General features: G+C 44.9%; 1 long non-coding RNA gene across 1 annotated transcript; it reads left to right on the top strand.

Moving 5' to 3' along the window:
• Window positions 1–66: 66 nt before the first annotated feature.
• On the top strand, window positions 67–20,765 carry LOC142741439 (uncharacterized). The gene is made up of 4 exons (XR_012881137.1): window positions 67–597; window positions 15,646–15,763; window positions 17,900–18,015; window positions 20,614–20,765. It is a non-coding gene; the product is annotated as an uncharacterized LOC142741439 (long non-coding RNA).
• The last annotated feature ends 2,039 nt before the right edge of the window (window positions 20,766–22,804 follow it).

The following is a 22,804-nucleotide window of genomic DNA, read 5'->3' as shown; positions in this document are numbered from 1 at the left end:
AATTTTTGATCCATTTTCTTTAGAAATTATTCACCTATTTAATATTCGTTATTTATTAATTTTGTTGGCAAGTATGCATGTATGTATATATAACTCGTTTTCATGAATTCCATCTTTAATTGTAATGTTATTTTTGTGCTAGATCACTAGTGCATGATACGGCCCGTAGTATATATTTTAATTTATCTTTTGAGCTGTTTTTCTTTCTCTCCCATGTTCCGCTTTGCCTCCCCCGTCCCTTTCGTACATCTGGTTTTTATGTAGTAACCTTTGTGTATTCGTCTTGTCACTGTGTCTTGATGTGCGGCAAGCGTTGCTATGGTTGCATCTTCCGGCTTGGGGCCGGATCGTGGGTCAGGTGATCTCACTCTCCAGTGTGTTCGGATTTAACACACCGGCATTTATCTCCTGCAACGACGTCAGTACAATCTCCTGCACCGAGACACAGCTGCTGTATCCTTCTAATATAGAAGGTGATTGGACGAGGGCAGCTTTATAGGGACGGCATCTTCAATCACAACACCACCCCCAGACGAAGGCTTCCGGGCCGAAACGCGCGTCGGGGTTGACACCAGAGACGGTGACCTGTCACAATGGGTATGAACTCCGCTTCCAGCATATGTCTGTGTTCCAGCAAAAGCTTTTTTCTACCATATCTAATCTAATGGGTGTTTGAGTGTCTGTAACTGGGGCTGACATTACAGCTATTGCCCTGCTCGTATTTCATGTGTCTGTTTTCACTTGTTTAAATTTGAGCCATGTATTTTACTTGTGCATGGTACTAGTATTTGTTTTGTATTGTTTCTTTACTGATTTTTGCATCTGGCCTTATTCAGGGGTATTTATACTTTTGTACGTCACTCATTGATGCTTACTTAATTTATACTTTAAAAATGTGAAAGAGATACATACGGGGGAGTTTTGCCCTATGTGCTGATTAGCCCATTTTGCTGGTGAATGTATCAGAATATGTATATGACGCTACACAATTGTAACCCACTGTGGATGTATTCCTGTATCTGAACAGTGTTGCCTTTTACCCATATATCTGGAATTATTATATACAATTAATCTGGTTGTCTTTCTGTACTGTGGATATCATCTCTGTTTTAACTTTTGTGGCATTTTTTAGATGTATTCAATAAATTTTCTATTTTAAAGTTATTTTTGGTGTGTCAGACTCCGATTTATAGGTTTTTGTAATTAATCAGCGGGTTCACCGTTATTACCATGCGTCTTTCCCCATGGGTTATTATGTGATGGGTCAGATTTTGTGACTGCGATAAATGTATCTGGGGAATTTCTTTCGTGGTGTTCTTCATGTAGGTATACTAATGCCATGATTTTGCCTGTGTAGAATTTTACAGGTGAAACCAGTAAAATAAATGTGCTTCGCAGAGACAAAAACTTGAGCAAATCGTGTAAAAACCGTGTGTCTTTGATTTTTAATGCTTTTTTAGGGTATGTACACACGGCCTATTTTCGGCCGTTTTTCATGCCGTAAACACCCGAAAAACGGCCGAAAAATCTGAAGCAGAACACCTCCAAACATCTGCCAATTGATTTCAATGGGAAAACGGCATTCTGTTCCGACGGAGCGTTTTTCGCAGCGTTTTTTACGCGTAAAAAAAAACGGCAGCGAAAAAGAAGTGCAGGTCACTTCTTGGGACGTTTTTGGAGCCGTTTTTCATTGACTCTATCGAAAAAAGCTCCAAAAACGGCGCGAAAAACGAAGCGAAAATCGCGAGTGGCTTAAAAAATGTCTGAAAATCAGGAGCTGTTTTCCCTTGAAAACAGCTACGTATTTTGAGACGTTTTTGACTCTGCGTGTGAACATACCCTTAGGCCCTGTTCACACAGAGTATTTTGACAAGCTTTTTGGAGCGGAAACCACTCCGCAAAACCCGTCAAAAATCGGCCGAAAATGGCTCCCATTGAATTGGGATATATAGTGTCACATCCATTAAAGATGTGCTTTTCTGTTTTCATTCATCCTTTCACTGCTGTTGCGCGAATCACGTTTGCACGGAAGTGCTTCCATGTGGCATGCGTGATTTTCATGCACCCATTGACTTCAATGGGTGCGTGATGCGCGAAAAATGCCCAAAGAACGGACATGTCGTGACTTTTTCGCAGCGGACTCACGCTGCGGAAAAATCACACAACTGTCTGCACTGCCCCAAAGACTAATATAGGTCCGTGCGACGCGCGTGGAAATCACGCGCGTTGCACGAACGTATATCCCGTTCGTCTGAATAAGCCCTTATGCTGCAGGCCCCGAGTTGCATAGGTACCTCCGAGTCTTCCGGGGAGGAATGAAGCAACGGAACCTCAGGAGGCATCATGGGGGAGTCAGAGGAGAAAACATCAAGACGTTCAAGTCGTCGTTCCCTGAGACGTCGGTCAAGTCGTACCGCTAAAGCCATAACCTGGTCTAGGGAGTCAGTAGAGGGATAGCTAACTAGCAGGTCTTTCAGGGCATTCGACAGACCCAACCTAAACTGGCACCTTAAGGCAGGGTCATTCCACCGAGAAGCTACGCACCACTTCCTAAAGTCAGAGCAATACTCCTCAACAGGTCTCTTACCCTGACGTAAGGTCACCAGCTGACTCTCGGCAAAGGCAGTCCTGTCAGTCTCGTCATAAATGAGTCCGAGAGCAGAATAGAAAAGATCAACGGAGGAAAGTTCAGGGGCAATACGAAGCAGGGACAAGTAGTTCAAGAAGCTGCAGCAGGGCCAGGAAACCAACAGAGAAGAGTCACAAGCAAGGATGAACAGGAAAGGCAGGTATAAATAGACAGGGGGCGGAAGCTAGCTCCGTCTGGCCAGGCTGTGATAGGCTCTCCCACTCCTAAGCCTGCCATCCTGAGTGGTGGAAGATGGAGTCAGTCTCACAGACGTAGAAGCAGGTGCAGACTGATTACCTATGGGCGTGGATACAGAAGCTGTGCCTGGCAGATCCTTAACAACAGGGTTGATTTGTTGCAGGATCTCGAAAGGACCAAGGAACCTGGGAGCAAACTTGTATGAAGGCACCCTCAAGCGAATGTTCTGAGAGGACAGCCAGACTTTAGTCCCAGGAAGATACTGAGACGGCTCTCTTCTCTTAGTATCTGCCTTTCGCTTCATGTGATCTACCGCCAGCAAAATAGAGGACCGGGTCTGTTGCCAGATTTGCAGGAAGTCCCCATATGCAGAGTCAGCAGCGGGTACCTGAGATGAAGTTGATACAGGAAGAGGGACTCTGGGATGTTGACTGTACACGATGTGAAACGGAGTGGAAGTGGTGGACTCACTTGTGTGGTTGTTGTAAGAAACTCGGCCCATGGAAGAAGCTTTACCCAGTTATCGTGCTGTGAAGAGATGAAGTGGCGGAGATAATTCTCCATGATCTGGTTGATCCTCTCAGCTTGCCCATTGGACTGGGGGTGATAGGCAGAGGAAAAGTCCAAACTCACATCCAGGAGTTTACAGAGGGCTCTCCAGAACTTAGAGGTAAACTGAACACCCCGATCTGACACGATGTGTAGAGGCAAGCCATGCAAGTGAAAGATGTGTAGAATGAAGAGACTTGCCAGACGAGGAGCAGAAGGTAGGCCGGTCAGCGGGATAAAATGAGCCATCTTAGAGAACCGGTCCACCACCACCCAGACAGTGTTGCATCCTGCTGAGGGGGGAAGGTCTGTGACGAAGTCCATCGCAATGTGCTGCCAGGGGGCATTGGGTACAGGCAGAGGTTGAAGAAGGCCGGCAGGCTTGGAGTGAGTCACTTTGTTAGAGGCACACACCGTGCAAGAAGAGACAAAGTCCAGAACATCTTTAGGTAGCGTGGGCCACCAAAAGTGACGAGCAATCAGGTCTCGGGTCTTACGGACACCAGCGTGCCCAGCATGTTTAGAACTATGTCCCCAGCGGAGAATTCTTCTCCTGTCTGCCAACCGAACAAACGTCCTCCCAAAAGGGATGTCTCTAACCTGCAGAGGATTAGCAGTGACAATGCAGGACGGGTCTATGATGGTCTGAAGGGACTCCACCGTGTCTTCCGTCTCAAACGATCTGGACAGGGCATCGGCCCTCACATTCTTGTCCGCGGGACGGTAGTGGAGCACAAACAGAAAACGGGTGAAGAACAGCGACCACCTGGCTTGACGAGGAATCAGTCTTTGAGCGGACTGTAGGTAAGTAAGGTTCTTGTGGTCGGTGAAGATCAGGATGGGGTGAGCAGCGCCCTCCAGAAGATGTCTCCACTCCTCCAGAGCCAATTTGATGGCCAGCAGCTCCCGATCTCCAATGGAGTAATTGCGCTCAGCAGAAAACAGTCTAGAGTAGTAGCCACATACTACTGCCTTTCCTTTGGAGCTCCTCTGGTACAGAAGTGCACCTGCACCAACAGAGGAAGCGTCCACTTCCAGTGAGAACTGCCGAGATACGTCAGGATGATGGAGGATCGAGGCTGAAGTGAAGGCTCTCTTGAGGCTAATAAATGCGGACTCTGCCTCTGGAGTCCACACTTTGGCGTTCACACCCTTCTTGGTAAGGGTCGAGATGGGATACGTCAGAGAAGAGAAATTAGGAATAAACTGCCGGTAGAAATTGGCGAATCCCAGGAACCGCTGTATGGCCCTTAAGCCTTGGGGACGTGGCCACTCCAGGACAGCCTTCACTTTCTCAGGATCCATCTTGAGGCCTTGATCCGAGATGACGTATCCCAGGAAGGGCAGAGAACTCTTCTCAAAGACGCACTTCTCCAACTTGGCGTATAAATGATTCTCCCTCAATCGTAGTAGAACCTGACGGACATGCCTCCGATGAGTCGTCGGATCTGGGGAGAAAATCAAAATATCATCGAGATAAACAACAACACAGACATAGAGTAGATCCCGGAAGATATCATTAACGAACTCCTGAAACACTGCGGGAGCGTTACACAGTCCGAAGGGCATCACTAGGTATTCATAGTGCCCGTCCCGGGTGTTAAATGCCGTCTTCCATTCATCAGCCCGGCGAATCCGGACTAGATTGTAAGCCCCACGCAGGTCTAGCTTAGAAAAAATTTTGGCCCCTCGTATGCGATCAAACAACTCAGAGATGAGTGGCAACGGGTATTTGTTCTTGACTGTGATCAGGTTGAGGCCCCGGTAGTCAATGCAGGGACGAAGGGATCCATCCTTCTTTTTAACGAAGAAGAATCCAGCCCCGGCCGGGGAGGAAGATTTTCGTATAAAACCAATCTCCAGATTCTCCTTGATATAGGCCGACATGGATAGAGACTCAGGCAAGGAGAGAGGATATACCTGTCCACGGGGGAGAGAGGCATTAGGGACCAGTTCAATGGGGCAGTCATAGGTCCGATGTGGAGGCAGCGTCTCAGCCTCCTTTTTGCTGAAAACATCTGCATACTGAGCAAAATGGGGAGGCAGTCCCACCAACGACTGAGGCAGAGGAGGCTTGACAGGATGGATCTGCAACAGACAACGACCATAGCACTTGGAGCCCCATTGGAGAACCTCTCAAGAATAAAAGTCCAGGACTGGGGCATGTAGTCGAAGCCAAGGCAGGCCAAGCAGAACAGGATTGATAGCCTTGGGCAAAGCAAGGAAAGAAATAAATTTAGAATGAAGTACTCCAACCTGGAGCTTCAACGGCTTGGTTTTAGAGATGATGGGATCAGGCAGAGGCAGTCCATTAACTGAGGCAACAGCCAAAGATGTCTCCAGGGGAACTGTGGGCAACTGAAGATGATCCATAAGCTCTTTCTGGATGAAGTTTGCAGCAGAGCCAGGGTCAAGATAGGCAGAAACTTGATGCGTCCTCTCGCCGGATACCAGGGTCACAGGAATAGTCAATTTGGAACCGAATGCTCTGTTAGATTCCGTTCCACCTAGGGTTGTCTCTCCAACCAATCCTAGGCAATGGGGTCTCTCCAGCCTCTGGGGACACAGACGCACAATATGGTCTCCATGTCCGCAATACAGACAAAGTCCAGAAGTGCTTCTGCTTTGTCTCTCCTGGGTAGACAATTTGACATAATTACCCTGCATCGGATCCTCTGGTGGGACGACTGAGGGGGATTGCGGGACGGCAGAATCCAGCCTAGGAAGTACTCTCTCCCGGAGAACCTCTTGGGAACGTTCCCGGATCCTCATGTCGACACGGGAGGCGAGTAGGATAAGATCGTCCAGGGTAGATGGCAGATCGCGAGCAGCCAGCTCGTCCTTGATCCCTGAAAACAGTCCCTGCCAGAATGTAGCCACCAAAGCCTCGTTCTTCCAGGTCAATTCAGCAGCCAGGATACGGAACTGAATGGCATACTCGCCCATGGTGAGATCTCCCTGGTGTAGGGTTAGCAAGGATGCAGCAGCCGAAGAACCTCTACCAGGTTCCTCAAAGATCGAGCGGAAGGACTGTAAGAAGCACTGCAAGTCCCGGGTCTCTGGTCCCTGATGTTCCCACAGAGGATTAGCCCATGCCAGGGCTTTGCCAGTAAGGAGAGAGATGATGAAGGCGATCCTGACGTCATCCGAACAGAAGGACCTGGCATGAAGTCTGAAATGGATCAGGCACTGATTCAAAAATCCCCTGCAGGACCTCGGATCTCCGTCATAGCGTGGAGGTAGTGGCAAGAAACACAGGGGTTTGGTACCGGTACAGACAGGAAGTGTAGCAGGAGGAACCGCAGGGACAGGTGCGGTGACGACTGTGGTTGGAGCGAGCAACCGATGGGCTATGGTGTTCACCGACAGGAGGAGCTGGTCTTGTCATGACTGGAGATCCTCCATCTCGGCCAGCATGGCTTGTGTCGTCAAAGTCTCACGGAGCGGGTTAGTGGACCCACTAGGCCGTACCGCCATAGCGGGAAGGCAGCTGGCCAAACCACAGGAAACCCCAGAAATACAATGTCCCGCACAAGGGTCCTTCTGATGTATTTGAGGTAAGGGAGATCCTGGACTGCAAAAGGGTAGGAGGAAGGACTTTCTATTTGGTGGACTTGAGTGGGTTTGGTCCTGAGGAGAGGTCCTGGGAGTCAGAAGAGAACCTCAGTGTTCCTGCTCTTATTAAAAAGTTCCTCTCTCGCTCTGGCCCCAAGAAGAGGGGGCTTAAGAGGGGGGATACTGTAGCGTCCATGGCCACGGGCCGTCGGGTTTACTTACCTCCCGACGCCCGCAGCCATGGATCCGTCAGCGATGGTCCCCATCTTCTTCCTAGGAGACGCCAGTGCTCACTTCTGCTCCATTCTGCTGTGTCCCGTAGGATGCGCATGCACGCTCGTGCCCGGCCTTAAAGGGTCAGCGCTTGCACAAAGGAAATCATCTTCATCATCAACTGCCATGGTTTCCTGGTCTATAAGAAGGCCCCAGCCCTTCTGATCCTTGCCTGTGCGTTGTTAGTTTATCCCAGTCTGTCTTGCAAATGGTCCCTTAGTGTTTACAGTTCCAGTTGTTACCCGTGCCCTGTTACCTGTTCCTGTATCCCGTACTGTTCTTGTTCCTGTGCCTACCAGTGTTGGAGTCATGTCTACTGCACCTGCTGTTGTTTGCCACGTCCAGTGTCGTTTGCCACGTCCAGTGTCTTCTGCCACGTCCAGTGTCTTCTGCCACGTCCAGTGTCTTCTGCCACATCAGATACTGCCCATCACGTCTGGCGCTACCTGCTGCACCGGCCTCCATCCGTGCTGAAGACACAGCCACCGTCTGGACTAGTTCAGGTAACCAAGCGTTACTATCTACTATTGGCTTTCATATAGATTGTGACCTGGTCAGCTGCCTCTCCGTTATGGCAGAGCAGCCTAGTGGGTCCACATACCCTGTGACCGTGACAGTCAGAAGCAACCTTAAAAGGCCTTTAAACTTTTTACGTATCTGGACACAATTTATTTGGTTTACAAATTGGCGGCACGGCCTGCTGGTCTTCTAAAGCCACAGATGTCTGGATCCAACTTATGTTGGCCCAGAAGCCTTCTAATCCCTTTCAGTCATCCGCCGCTGCGGGCAATTCCCAGTCTGCTGCGGCGGGTCAATGACCAGGAGCATATTGGCTCTTTAATAAGGGTCACTGTAGATTCTTTGCTGCGAGCAAATTTAAGCACGAATGCTCACTCTGTGGTGGATCTCATTCAGCCTTTCGCTGTTTTAAAAAAAGGTAAAATGCCAGCCAGACCAGTTTCTAGAGGAAAACTAGATTGCTTTTCTGTTGTGGGTTTTCCCCACTGAATTCAATGGGTATGTAAAACCCGCAACAAGTAGCCAACCCGCGCGATTTCCCTGTGGATTTGCTGCTGAAAATTTCCGCTGCAAATCCGTTATATGTGGACTCGGGGTACAATGAAATTATTTTTTTTAATGTTTTTTTTTTGTGATATTCACAAAAACCCTGCAGATTTTGACATGATTATAAAAATTGCCGCTAAAACCGTGACAAAATAATGCAAAAAGGGTGCATTTACATTAAAAAAACGTTTAGAAAATGCCATGATTTTGCCTGTGTAGGATTTTACAGGTGAAACCAGTAAAATAAATGTGCTTCGCAGAGACAAAAACTTGAGCAAATCGTGTAAAAACCGTGTGTCTTTGATTTTTAATGCTTTTTTAGGGTATGTACACACGGCCTATTTTCGGCCGTTTTTCATGCCGTAAACACCCGAAAAACGGCCGAAAAATCTGAAGCAGAACACCTCCAAACATCTGCCCATTGATTTCAATGGGAAAACGGCGTTCTGTTCCGACAGAGCGTTTTTCGCAGCGTTTTTTACGCGTAAAAAAAACGGCAGCGAAAAAGAAGTGCAGGTCACTTCTTGGGACGTTTTTGGAGCCGTTTTTCATTGACTCTATCGAAAAAAGCTCCAAAAACGGAGCGAAAAACGAAGCGAAAATCGCGAGTGGCTTAAAAAATGTCTGAAAATCAGGAGCTGTTTTCCCTTGAAAACAGCTACGTATTTTGAGACGTTTTTGACTCTGCGTGTGAACATACCCTTAGGCCCTGTTCACACAGAGTATTTTGACAAGCTTTTTGGAGCGGAAACCACTCCGCAAAACCCGTCAAAAATCGGCCGAAAATGGCTCCCATTGAATTGGGATATATAGTGTCACATCCATTAAAGATGTGCTTTTCTGTTTTCATTCATCCTTTCACTGCTGTTGCGCGAATCACGTTGTTTGCACGGAAGTGCTTCCATGTGGCATGCGTGATTTTCATGCACCCATTGACTTCAATGGGTGCGTGATGCGCGAAAAATGCCCAAAGAACGGACATGTTGTGACTTTTTCGCAGCGGACTCACGCTGCGGAAAAATCACACAACTGCCTGCACTGCCCCAAAGACTAATATAGGTCCGTGCGACGCGCGTGGAAATCACGCGCGTTGCACGAACGTATATCCCGTTCGTCTGAATAAGCCCTTATGCTGCAGACTTTCCGCAGGAAAATCAGCGCGTCAAATCCGCATTTATTATGTATCGTGTGCATGTAGCCTAAGGGTCTATGCTCATGTTGCGGTTGAGGTAGATCCGAAAACCGCATGCATTTTTACTGCAATTTGGTGCGTTTTTCAATGCGTTTTTCTTTACTGCAACATCATCGAAAAACACACAAAAATGTATTTACATGAGTCGTTTGTGGCCGCACAGTAAAAAGGGCATCAAAAATTGCAGAAAAAAATTAACGCAGTCATACGGCGTTTTACTGCGGTTTCCTATGCAGTTTTTACAGGTGAAACCTATAAAACAAGGGTCAGTTCACACGGAGTGTTTAGGCACTGATTTTGATGCATCGGAATCAGCGTAAAAAAACGGCGCGAATTGCCCCCCAATGGGAGGCAGAGGCGTTTTTTCTCCAGGGCGGCTTACGACCACTCGCCGAAAAAAAACAAAGAGGCATGTTCTTTTTTCTTTGAGCGGTTTCCGCTTTGTACCTGCCACTGAAATCAATGGGAATCAGACAAAATCTGCGACACTCGTTTCGAGCATTTTTTCAGCGTTTTTTTTAAAATGGTTTTCGCATTACATTCAACGGCCGTGGGCAAAAACTGCGAAAAAAAACAGCGAAAACCAGTCGAAACAACGATGGCAATCAAAATCTGCCAAAAGATTTTTTATGCATGATAAAAACTAGGTAACCTAGGCCTCAATGTGTTTTACCTGTACAAAGTGCAGGGTGTGGTTGTTTTTTGTGGGAGATGTGGCCGAGTGTGACCAGAAGTTTTGGAGGAGCTCTGCCAGGAGCAGTGATGTAAGTGGACTTTGTGGTTAAAAGGGGTTTGGGGCACTTTAAAAATGCAGTATTTGTAGAATTCCCCTCTATGTGCTGGCAGTGATCTGCTCACCAGCACATGATGCCCGTTTGTTTGATTGTTATGGTGTTTGTATCTGCTGCCGTGTTGTTCTCTGCACCTGTGATTTATTCTCTAGTGCGGATTACAATGTGTTATAATCGTACATCTTTTATATTAGCCCTGCTACATATTCATACCTACCAACCGCCCCGGGTTCCGGGCGGTGTCCCTATGTCCCGCCGTCAAACCATCAGCTCCCTGGTTCAGAATTAGTTCATAACGGAGGAGCAGAGGGCGCTTCTCCGGGCACAGTGCTACATTAAGCGCTGTGCTCTGGGTAGCCATTGACGGTACTGTCCATTTATGACCAGAATCCCCGGCCAGAGTCGGCAACGGGGATTCGGCTCAAGGATTAGCCACTGACGTCAATGTCCATATATGGACAGTACTGTCAATGACTATGTCCAGAGACCAGGCAGGGTGGTGCGGGTGGGGGTGGATTGAGTTTCCGACTCACTAGTCACAGCCCCGCTTGTAGCTTCCCTGTGCTTAATTAGCGTGGGAAAGCTACAAGTGGGGCTGAGTGGTGAGTCTCAGTCACTTCCAGTGCATGCGGCGGCCAGTCTGACTCTGAGTCTGACCAGTTACCAGCCCGACCAGCAGACAGATGGTGCCGGCAGGAAATATTGAGATACTGCCCGCCGTTGACCCTCAACTACTACTTTGGCACGTATTGGATATGATGGCTTCTATAGTGTAGTGGATAGTTTGATTGCCTTACACCTGGAAGGTCACTGGTTCAATACCCGGCTGGCAGGTTTTGTTTTTTTAACTAGCATTAATATAAGTTTACCTCCCTCCCGCCAGAGGAAGAGAGGATCAATACATTAAACAGAAAGCAACAGTTCCATTAGAATTAGGGCCTGTTCACATCACCGTTCGCTTTCCGTTCCGGGGTTCCGTCTGAGGTTTCCGTTGGGTGAACCCCGCAACGGAAAGTGAAAGTGAAACCACAGCTTCCGTTTCAGTCACCATTGATATCAATGGTGATGGAAACATTGCTAATGGTTTCCGTTGGTCACCATTCCGGCAGGTTTCCGGTTTTCCGACGGAATCAATGAGATCAATGGTGACTGAAACGGAAGCTGTGCTTTCACTTTCCGTTGCGGGGTTCACCCGACGGAAACCTCCGACGGAACCCTGGAACGGAAAGCAAACGGTGATGTGAACAGGCCCTAATTCTAATGGAATTTGAAGATGTCAAATTGACAGCATTTATTCCCAGCAGTTTATATATTCAAAGATTGAATGAATGTTATGCACTCTTATAAAAACAAATAAATATTGGAAAAGCATACACTTCATCTTTAATGGATAAAAAAATAAAATAAAATTTCGGAACAAATGCTTACGATATACAGTAGGTTCTATTAACTAATCGAAATGACAAGAATCGTTTCTAAAATTGACAAACTATAAACGAAAAATGTAAAGAATACTGAGATAAATTCTTTATATATTTATAATAAATCGTATGGAACCCTTCACACCCTCACTCAGACCTGACTAACATCGGGTTTCTCTAACCACTCCCAATAAAGCACTTACGACATAGGATTTAATTTACTGGGATTTATTGATGAAATCAAATGTTATTATAGTATATAACTATCACACATATACAGTTTATATAGTGTTTCTTTGGTCATACATGTGTATATACATTTACAAATTCTTTTTTATTATGTTGGGAACAATTAATTTTCTTCCCTCAATAGTTTTTAATTACATTTCCGATTTGTTTGCATGCTTGTGTCGTATATTTTGATATCTTATATGCTAGTCTAAATATGCAACAATCGGAATTAAGTCAAATCAAGAATTGTGTATGTTGTTTTTAATTTTTGGCTTCGCACATATAACATCTGTGATATATTTTGCATGTATTGTGAGGCTAATACTGCTTTGCCTGCTGTATGAATTATACGATTTAAGGTATGTTATGTAATATCTAATATTCTGAATAGTCTCATCTAAATATAGCCATTATTATTTTTTTTTGTATTGAATGGACAGGGTCCATAATGTTCTTGGAACATAACACATACCTTTTTGATTACACATACCAATGCTGTTTCTTCCCGCAGGTACATTTCACCTGCGGTAACAATCAGCACTCAGGGTTAATTGCTCACCTGAATTTTCCATACTCATTATTTACGTATATCAAGCAGGCAAGGTAGGAAGTGCCTTCACATTTCTTTGCCATGAGTAAGAGCACAGTACGTGCTCGAAACGCGTAGGCCAGGGCAAACCGCCTACTATCTACACGTCTTGGGACTGCGTCTCCCTTCAATTTTTAATTTCAATACCCCAATAAAGGTGGGAATACTGCTTCCTTTTTAAACTCAAAGTACGACTCAGCGCTGGATCATTTCTTCTACTTTTTCTGTATATATGTACTTAGCTTTGTTCTGGTGCTGTATATATGTACTTAGCTTTGTTCTGGTGCTGTATATATGTACTTAGCTTGGTTCTGGTGCTGTATATATGTACTTAGCTTGGTTGTGTGTGTGTGTGTACACACCCATTAGAGGGTCATGGGGCGGTGCCGCTATCTTGAAGTCACATAGTCCTGCCTCCAAACCCACCTTTCTATGTTTGAGTGACATCTCCTTGGCTGATACAACTTTCTCGGATGCGCCATTGCCTTGTGGCACTATACACACGGGGGAGCTGTGGCGTTATCTATAGGGGTCTGAGTGCTGCACTTTCTACTAAGGGGAGCTATGAGCGCCTGTATACAAGGGAGTGGGGCTGTGTGGCAGTATATACAGTGGGGGCTTTACGGCGATATCTACAGGGGGGCTGTATTGCACTATCTACAAGAGGGAGGTTGAGGGGTTATCTACAAATGGGGTGTTACACTGTCTATAGGCGGGGCTATACAGCACTGTCTACAGGGGGGCTGTATGGCACATTCTACAGGGGGTTATAATTATAAGGGGGGCTGCTTGTGGCCCCCGTGCGAGGGCCCGGTCATTATTTTTTGCTATGGGGCCCAGTCTTTCCTAGTTACGCCCCTGGATGGGAACTAGAGATGCATCAGAAATATTAATAGTTTTTGGCACTCCCAAAAATTTAATAAGTGATCAAAAAGTTGTATGTACCAAAAAATGGTACCAGTAAAAAATAAGCCCTCACACCACTCGGTCAACAATTAAGTTATGGCTCTCAGAATGTGGTGAAATAAATTATTTTTAACAATTGTTTTTCTTTGTAAAAGTAATAAAATAAAAAAATAACCTACTAGTCCGTCTCAATGAATTAGAATATCATCAAAAAGTTAATTTATTTCACGAATTCAATTCAAAAAGTGAAACTCATATATTATATAGATTCATTACACGCAGAGTGATCTATTTCCAGCATTTTTTTCTTTTAATGTTGATGAGTATGGCTAACCGTTAATGAAAAACCCGAAATTTAGTATCTCAGAAAATTAGAATATTATATAAGCCCAATTGCAAAAAACATTTTTAATAACGAAATGTTGGCCTACTGAAAAGGAAATTTCAGATCCCTTCATGCTTCCCTCCGCTGACCAGCTTTATGGAGATGCTGATTTCATTTTCCAGCAGGACTTGGCACCTGCCCACACTGCCAAAAGTACCAATACCTGGTTTAATAACCACAGTATCACTGTGAATGATTGGTCCGCAAACTCGCCTGACCTAAACCCCATAGAGAATCTATGGGGTACTGTCAAGAGGAAGATGAGACGCCAGACCGAACAATGCAGACGAGCTGAAGGCCGCTATCAAAGCAACCTGGGCTTTCATAACACCTCAGCAGTGCCACAGGCTGATCGCCTCCATGCCACGCCGCATTGATGCAGTAATTCATGCAAAAGGAGCCCCGACCAAGTATTGAGGGCATATACTGTACATACATTTCAGTAGGCCAACTTTTCGGTATTAAAATAATTTTTGAAATTGGGCTTTTATAATCTAATTTTCTGAGACACTAAATTTTGGGTTTTCATTAACGGTTAGCCATAATCCTCAACCTTAAAAGAAAACTATGCTAGAAATGGATATCTCTGTGTAATTAATCTATATAATGAGTTTCACTTTTTGAATTGAATTACTGAAATTAACTTTTTCATGATATTCTAATTCATTGAGAAGGACTAATATATAAATTTGGTATCACCGTAATCATACTTGAAACAAAAAATGTCTTTGTACAGAAAGGGTTAATGTGGTTTTCAAAGATACATTTTTATATTGTCACTAATTCTAAAGTCTACTCCACACTAACCTTCTAATTGTCTTACTAATTCCATAGTGCCCTGTTCTAGGAAAAACCGAAACCTAGCACATCTGAGGCAAACTGATGCCAACTGAAAGAGAAACAAAAATACCATTGAAATCAATGGTAATACAAACTGAGGCAATAGGTTCCGTTTGGCTTTCCATTCATCTGTTCCTCTGACTGAAAGGCTGAATGGAATAGATGAACGTTAGCCAGCACTAATGTGAACAGGCTCTTACTAGTTTCCTGGGATCAGAGCGGTTGGGGTGTATTCGTATGGTGCATTTTTGGAGGGGTGTGTGACAAGCTTCTTCCATCAGCGGCATCCATAGAATAACACTGTGCACCACAAGGGAAACTACTGCATGTGCAGTGCCGTTTGCATTGTTCAATGTAGGCTGCTTAAGGACGGGTCTGGTCACACACCCCTCCATCAGTGGCCATATTTTGTCATTATACCACTAGCTAAAAAGAAAAACTTGGACTTCATTGCATTTGCACCTTCTAAAAATGTGAGTAGTTACCATTAGAGGGAAGTAGCAAAACGTGCATATCCGTAGTTCTCGTCAGTTGCTAGATTACTAATATAAATGACAGAAGCTGACTGGAATCAAGGGACATCTTCACTCTAGGGGAAGACAGACCAGAGAATTGCATTACGTTCGTCATTTGCAGCTATCAATTGTTGGCAGTTGTAGTTTCTCAGCAGCTAGAAGCTATGTCAAGAGTGTCAACTCTCTCATTTTAGCCACCATAGGTGGACAAATAAGAAGTTATTGTATATTTTACAACTGAATTTGTATTTGAAGGCTGGGCCTATACAAATGTGCGCAGCAGCTTGTAAAGGTTTTCCACACAACTTACTAGTAAATATTTTCCCCTTAAAACAAACAAATAAAACTTTGCCTGGGGGGGGGGTGGTACGTGACGGCGATTCTCATGTTAATGTTCCATGAACCCATCGCGCTGTCCCCTCATACCAGACACTGTCCATAATGCTAAATGTCTTTCTTGGAGTGTTCTTATAAGCTTACAATGTCCTTTCTGTTTTCTCTTTTAGCATGAAGATTTAATTCTGCCTCCTGACACTGGACACCAATTCCCAGGGAAGAGTGAAACCACCAGACCTCCGTGCTAGTCTCGACCACGTCATCACTAGCCAGAGTTGCTGTGAAATAGTAGGTTCATAGTTTAGTTCATTTAAGTCTGAATGACTTTGTCATATCAGATATCCTTGTCCCATAAGCCTTCAACTACATTCTGTGTAGAAAGACTAATCCTAATCCCCAACAACTGTTTGTGGCCTTGACTGGGATTTCCGATCCCTCCTTTAGATCCTTTGGCCATAATGTTCTTGGCTTTGGCCCTTCCTACATCCTATTCTCCATTCCATAATGTCTCTTGGCTTTTTTTGGCATACTGTGTGATTGTGATAATTGGGTGATTATTGCTTGAACACCATGCTGAAGATGGCAGTCCCTAGGACTAAAATGCTCATAAGCATTTCTAGATTAATAGCATACATAATAGATTTATAATTCTAAACCATTATTGTAATAAATCATAGTAATAAGGCGATCACCGTACAACTACATGGTGAAAATGCCGACCCATCCCTAGTTCCGCAGGATAGGTAGTAGCTACTTGAGCATGATTTGCTGCATTGATAATGGGGGGTTATCAGTGTAGCACCGTGTGAAAATGGCTATAAATATAGCAAATACTAGTCGGTAAGAAATATTGATGCAGTGTATTACTGTATCCCTAATAACTTGACAGGCAGTATATGCCAGATAGGTGAGATCACTGATCCCAGATTTTTTGCCTTACAGGACAATGTGTTCTGGCTTTGGACCTTTCAGGGCTCCACTATTTAAAATTATATTCCCTCCATTCCATAATGTCCCTTTGCTTCTTTGGCATACTGTGTGATTGTGATAATTGGGGGATTATTGCTTGAACATCATGCTGAAGATGGCAGTCCCTAGGACTAAAATGCTCATTAGCATTTCTAGATCAATAGCATACATAATGGATTTATAATTCTAAACCATTATTGTAATACATCATAGTAATAAGGCGATCACCGTACAACTACATGGTGAAAACGCCAACCCATCCCTAGTTCCGCAGGATAGATAGTAGCTACTTGAGCATGATTTGCTGCATTGATAATGGGGGGTTATCAGTGTAGCACCGTGTGAAAATGGCTATAAATATAGCAAATACTAGTCAGTAAAAAATATTGATGCAGGTAGCAGAAAATCCTAGACATAGTCCAGTATAGAACAAAGTACTAGTCCTGATAGAAGACCATTAGCAGTAAATACCCCAGAAATCCTGAGGTACAAAATGGAAGGATATAATGTCATTTGTTTTATTTTAACAGGGCTTGTTATGATGAGTTCCTGGATTTCCAATGATCGTCTGTCATGAGAATGTATATTCTTCCTGAGCATCAATTGTCTTTCCTCTTCTGTGCAGTCTTCCTTTCTCAAACTAATCATGGAGGTGGAAGTGCTTGTCTTTTTCTTCCTTCTGGATTTGTTTACTCAAGTGCTTGAAGTTCATAAATTTGTGATTTCTTTCTGCGTTTACACATTTTTAAGTGTGGGAGTTTGAAGTGAGGAACTCAGGCTTAACTTAAACATTGGAGATGTTGGTGGGTATTTTATTTGTTAACCTGCCATTTGTGTTGTGGCAGCCGCCGGCCCTTCTGTCACATGTTGTGGCAGCCGCCGGCCCTTCTGTCACGTGTTGTGGCAGCCGCCGGCCCTTCTGTCACGTGTTGTGGCAGCCGCCGGCCCTTCTGTTACGTGTTGTGGCAGCCACCAGCCCTTCTGTCACGTGTTGTGGCAGCTGCCGGCCCTTCTGTCACGTGTTGTGGCAGCCGCCGGCCCTTCTGTCACGTTTTGTGGCAGCCGCCGGCCCTTCTGTCACGTGTTGTGGCAGCCGCCGGCCCTTCTGTCACGTGTTGTGGCAGCCACCGGCCCTTCTGTCACGTGTTGTGGCAGCCGCCGGCCCTTCTGTCACGTATTGTGGCAGCCGCCGGCCCTTCTGTCACGTGTTGTGGCAGCCGCCGGCCCTTCTGTCGCTTGTGTCAATGCAATAACTGCAAATATTGCCTTTATGCGTTTCCACTGGGATAATAGATTACAGCTGCTGCAATGCTCATGGTCACATTAAAGTAATATGATGCGGTGCAAATCACTTTTTTTTTCAGGGTTTGAAAGGTGGTGCAGTTTCTAATGCTTCTATTGGTGTTATCACGATCTGTTTGTTCAGTGTTTTTTATTTACTGTAATTTCTTGCAGGCATGAGAAGTTTTCGATGTCCCGTGGACCCCAGAAGTGACTTTAAACAACCACCTAAATTTGCCATCCATGCACTAGTCATTCAACAAGACTGGGCAGGAAGCCACCATAAGATGGTATGTCCATTGCGTTTCATTATTTTCTCAATTTACATTGTCCCTAAGACAAGAGGCAAAAAATGGCAATCCTTTGCTGGTCTCAATAACTCCCTTCCCTCTATTAAAACTAAAAAATAATGATTCATAATCCCCCCATTATGAATCAAATCTTTTTAGTGTTAATGGGGGCAGGGAATGTTGGCATTGGTGATTTATTGTTGTTTTTCTTAATCTTTGTGTTTTATTAATAGTAGGACTACTTATGTTCTACTCAAAGTAGTTTGTTTCCTTCTCACCTTTTCTGGTGAAGACCCACCCCATCCCAGATTTCCTTTTGTATATGGAGTAGTGCTGTATGCGACTACAGCCTCCACTAAAGTGCATTGGCTTGTGATATTTTGCGAGACATCCAATGTCATCCGTTGATCCCATAGTACCAGGTTTTAAATGGCTATCCAAAGCTGACTTCCAGAAGTGCCCCTTTCATGATCACTTAAAGGTATTATGCTTCATAAGCCCCCCCATTATGAGTCCATCCTTTCTGTGTGAATGGAGGGTTGCTGAAGGGTGTTGGTGGTAGACTGATATTTAACTGGTTAGTTCCCTTTAAAAAGGTAGAGTTCATCTTCAAACAATGTTTCAGATGAGCAGTGGTAGATTGTAATCCATTATAATAGCTTTCTGGCCATCAGGTGTAAGGTTCCCTTATTCAGGCTTTCATGAAGAGTCTCTAAACTAGAGGTCCCAAAATGTTTAGAATGGCAGTTCGAAGCTAGCTTCCAGAAGTGCCCTTTTCATGATCAATTAAAGGTATTATGATTCATAAGCCCCCCCATTATGAGTCCATCCTTTCTGTGTGATTGGAGGGTTGCTGAAGGGTGTTGGTGGTAGACTGCTATTTAACTCGTTAGTTCCCTTTAAAAAGGTAGAGTTCATCTTCATACAATGTTTCAGATGGCAGTGGTAGGTGGTAATCCATTATAAAAGTTCTTTCTGGCCATCAGGCGTAAGGTTTCCTTATTCAGGCTTTCATGAGGAGTCTGTAAACTAGAGGTCCCATAATGTTTAGAATGGCAGTTCGAAGCTGGCTTCCAGAAGTGCCCTTTTCATGATCACTTAAAAGTATTATGATTCATAAGCCCCCCATTATGAGTCCATCCTTTCTGTGTGAATGGAGGGTTGCTGAAGGGTGTTGGTGGTAGACTGCTATTTAACTCGTTAGTTCCCTTTAAAAAGGTAGAGTTCATCTTCATACAATGTTTCAGATGGCAGTGGTAGGTGGTAATCCATTATAAAAGTTCTTTCTGGCCATCAGGCGTAAGGTTTCCTTATTCAGGCTTTCATGAGGAGTCTGTAAACTAGAGGTCCCATAATGTTTAGAATGGCAGTTCGAAGCTGGCTTCCAGAAGTGCCCTTTTCATGGTCACTTAAAAGTATTATGATTCATAAGCCCCCCATTATGAGTCCATCCTTTCTGTGTGAATGGAGGGTTGCTGAAGGGTGTTGGTGGTAGACTGCTATTTAAAGAGGCTCTGTCACCAGATTTTGCAACCCCTATCTGCTATTGCAGCAGATAGGCGCTGCAATGTAGATTACAGTAACGTTTTTATTTTTTAAAAACGAGCATTTTTGGCCAAGTTATGACCATTTTTGTATTTATGCAAATGAGGCTTGCAAAAGTACAACTGGGCGTGTTGAAAAGTAAAAGTACAACTGGGCGTGTATTATGTGCGTACATCGGGGCGTTTTTACTTCTTTTACTAGCTGGGCGTTCTGACGAGAAGTATCATCCACTTCTCTTCAGAACGCCCAGCTTCTGGCAGATCACGCTGTGACGTCACTTCTCCAGGTCCTGCATCGTGTCAGACGAGCGAGGACACATCGGCACCAGAGGCTACAGATGATTCTGCAGCAGCATCGGCATTTGCAGGTAAGTCGATGTAGCTACTTACCTGCAAACGCTGATGCTGCTGCAGAATCAACTGTAGCCTCTGGTGCCGATGTGTCCTGGCTCGTCCGACACGATGCAGGACCTGTGAGTGACGTCACAGCGTGATCTCTCGAGAACACGGCTGTGTCTGCACTGCCAGAAGCTGGGCGTTGTGAAGAGAAGAGGATGATACTTCTCGTCAGAACGCCCAGCTAGTAAAAGAAGTAAAAACGCCCCGATGTACGCACATAATACACGCCCAGTTGTACTTTTACTTTTCAACACGCCCAGTTGTACTTTTGCAAGCCTCATTTGCATAAATACAAAAATGGTCATAACTTGGCCAAAAATGCTCGTTTTTTAAAAATAAAAACGTTACTGTAATCTATATTGCAGCGCCTATCTGCTGCAATAGCAGATAGGGGTTGCAAAATCTGGTGACAGAGCCTCTTTAACTCGTTAGTTCCCTTTAAAAAGGTAGAATTCATCTTCAAACAATGTTTCAGATGGGCAGTGGTAGGTGGTAATCAATTATGCTGGCTCAATTTACACAATCAGGAATAGGGTTTATCTCGTCTGCAGTTGCAAATCAGTAAGTGACTTTTGCTGAACTTTCCTAGTTGTAATGCTCTTCAATATACTGTAATGAGATTAAAATAATCTGAGAATTGAATTTTCTCTTCTAGGTTCACGCTGACTGGGGAATACTCTTCATCTCTTAATCTGCTATGCTGTGTAGTAATCATCCACTTGCAGTATCAAGAACACATGTGACTTGGAGACCTGGCTGCACAAGATTCTTGAAGAGAACCTTTCACCCGCCCATAAATGTGCATCTGAGTGCACCGTGTAATAGGCACCGCTGCACAAACCTTGTCCACTTTAAACTGTTCCTACCCCCCTGCGTTATTTAGATATCGGTGCCGTTATATTTGGCAGCCATTATATAAAAACCCCCTGAAAGATCAATGGGGAGTTTCTTTCATTGTAAATGGCAGGGGGCGTGATACTTGGCACCCCCTGTCGCCCTTGATTGCCGAGAGCTGAAGAATGAGAGCGCACATGCGTGCACGCTCTCATTCACTTTTCAGCTCTCGGCAGACAAGGACGACCAGACTGTTTGATCTAGACTGAGATTACACAGCACAAGCCGCTCTGATACTGTCCGTGGCTGATTGGACAGTGTCAGTGTGTTCAGTATCACGCCCCATGCCATTTACAATAACACTTAGAGATTGGCCGTTCAGGGGGTTATTTACATATCGGGCACCAAATCTGAAGGCACCGATATCTAAATAACAGAGAAGGCTAGGAACCGTTTAGAGTGGACAGGGTTTATGCAGCAGTGCCTATTACATGGTGCACTCAGCTGGACATGAATGGGCTGGGGAAAGGTTCTCTTTAATAGGTTACAATTGAGCAATGTTAAAGTTTAAAACTGATTCAAATGTATTTCTTACATTGAATCTACGTTTGCAATACCATTTAAGACCCTTTTGGATTTATGTTAAAAGTTTGTGAATAAAATTAGCATTTTACTTTTAAATGTATGGACTATTTTTGTTTTACATTTTAATATATGAAAAAACTGCAGGGAGTTGGTATTGGCAGGGCATACATGTCAGGAGAGCATGGAGCAACCCAGATTAAGGGGGGAAGGGGTACAGACGAGTGGGAAAAAATGTGTGTGTGTGTGTGTGTGTGTGTGTACACACATACAATGCCCCCTCTGGATAAAAAGGAACACTACTCTATGTAAACGGTGGAACTTTACTTCAGACTTGGTTCATACAAAATATATGTGTGTATTTATATATATCTATCAAAGGTTTACAGTCCAGTACAAACGTGAATAATCTGATGAATATTATTAATACTAGACTTGATCACCATTCCTTTCTATGGCAGCTCAGTCCAATATAATTCAGCTAAAGAGGGCCTTCTCCACTTCGCTCACTGAGGTGAATATTTGTATCTTCACATCAGGGTTACTCACAATTTGATGCTGCACAACTCTGGGGATCAGATTGTATGCAAGTGAATGTGACATGGAAGCCACGGTGCACCTACTCCGCTCAAACCATTAAGAGTGGTGAAGCAGAAGATTCCTTGCACAGCTCTCCTGTCTGGCTGGATATTGACTTCTCCTTATGGAGCAGGATAAGCTTCATGCCTTCTTAGCGTGGACTTGGATAGAGGTGTGATTCCTGGATGTTGAGGAAGAAAGGAACTGGGCTTGAGGCCTGTCTTCGTTATTCTCTGAGATGCTCATGTGAAACGGCCTTCTTCTGGCTATGCCAGGATGGATCTCCCAAGTTCACCACGAGATGGTGGCAGTTTGTCACCAGCATTTCACCTATTAAACCAGCAATACCTGGTGGTAGTGGGTGAAAAATAATTTCTATATAACCTATAATGGTGTTCTTAGTCGGCTCTGTAGCTTTAGTATTCAGTTTTTCCAGTACATCCCTCATGACAGCACCACAGGAGGTTGCCCTATTGACCTCTGTAGGGACAGGAAGACAGAGAGGTTAAAAGGCCCCTCCTACCACCCACTTGCCAGTGTTCTTCCTGTCCCCACAGGGTCAGGAGCAGAGAGACGTCGCTCCGGTGTTAGGGCAGGAAAAAAACTCGGGCAGGGGGCAAGATCGGGGGGTCCGTGCACTCCCCCTTCTCTTCCCCCTAAAGCCCAGGCTAACACCCCTCAAACGAGAGGTCCCTTAGCTCCCACCCTAAGACACCTACCGGAGTAATCCTAGGCAGGGTTCGGGTAGTATGTGGGGGTTGGGGATTCCCAAGCAGGCTTCGGCCTGGCCGCGGACCAGGCGGGGACCGGCAGCTCCATAAGTTTGGACGCACCGGCAGGGATCCTCGCTG

Source organism: Rhinoderma darwinii, chromosome 1 (genome assembly GCF_050947455.1).
Source record: "Rhinoderma darwinii isolate aRhiDar2 chromosome 1, aRhiDar2.hap1, whole genome shotgun sequence".
In the NCBI taxonomy this organism is placed as follows: Eukaryota; Metazoa; Chordata; class Amphibia; order Anura; family Rhinodermatidae; genus Rhinoderma; species Rhinoderma darwinii.
The sequence above is the reverse complement of the archived record's forward strand: the minus strand, read 5'-3'. Positions and strand labels throughout refer to the sequence as shown.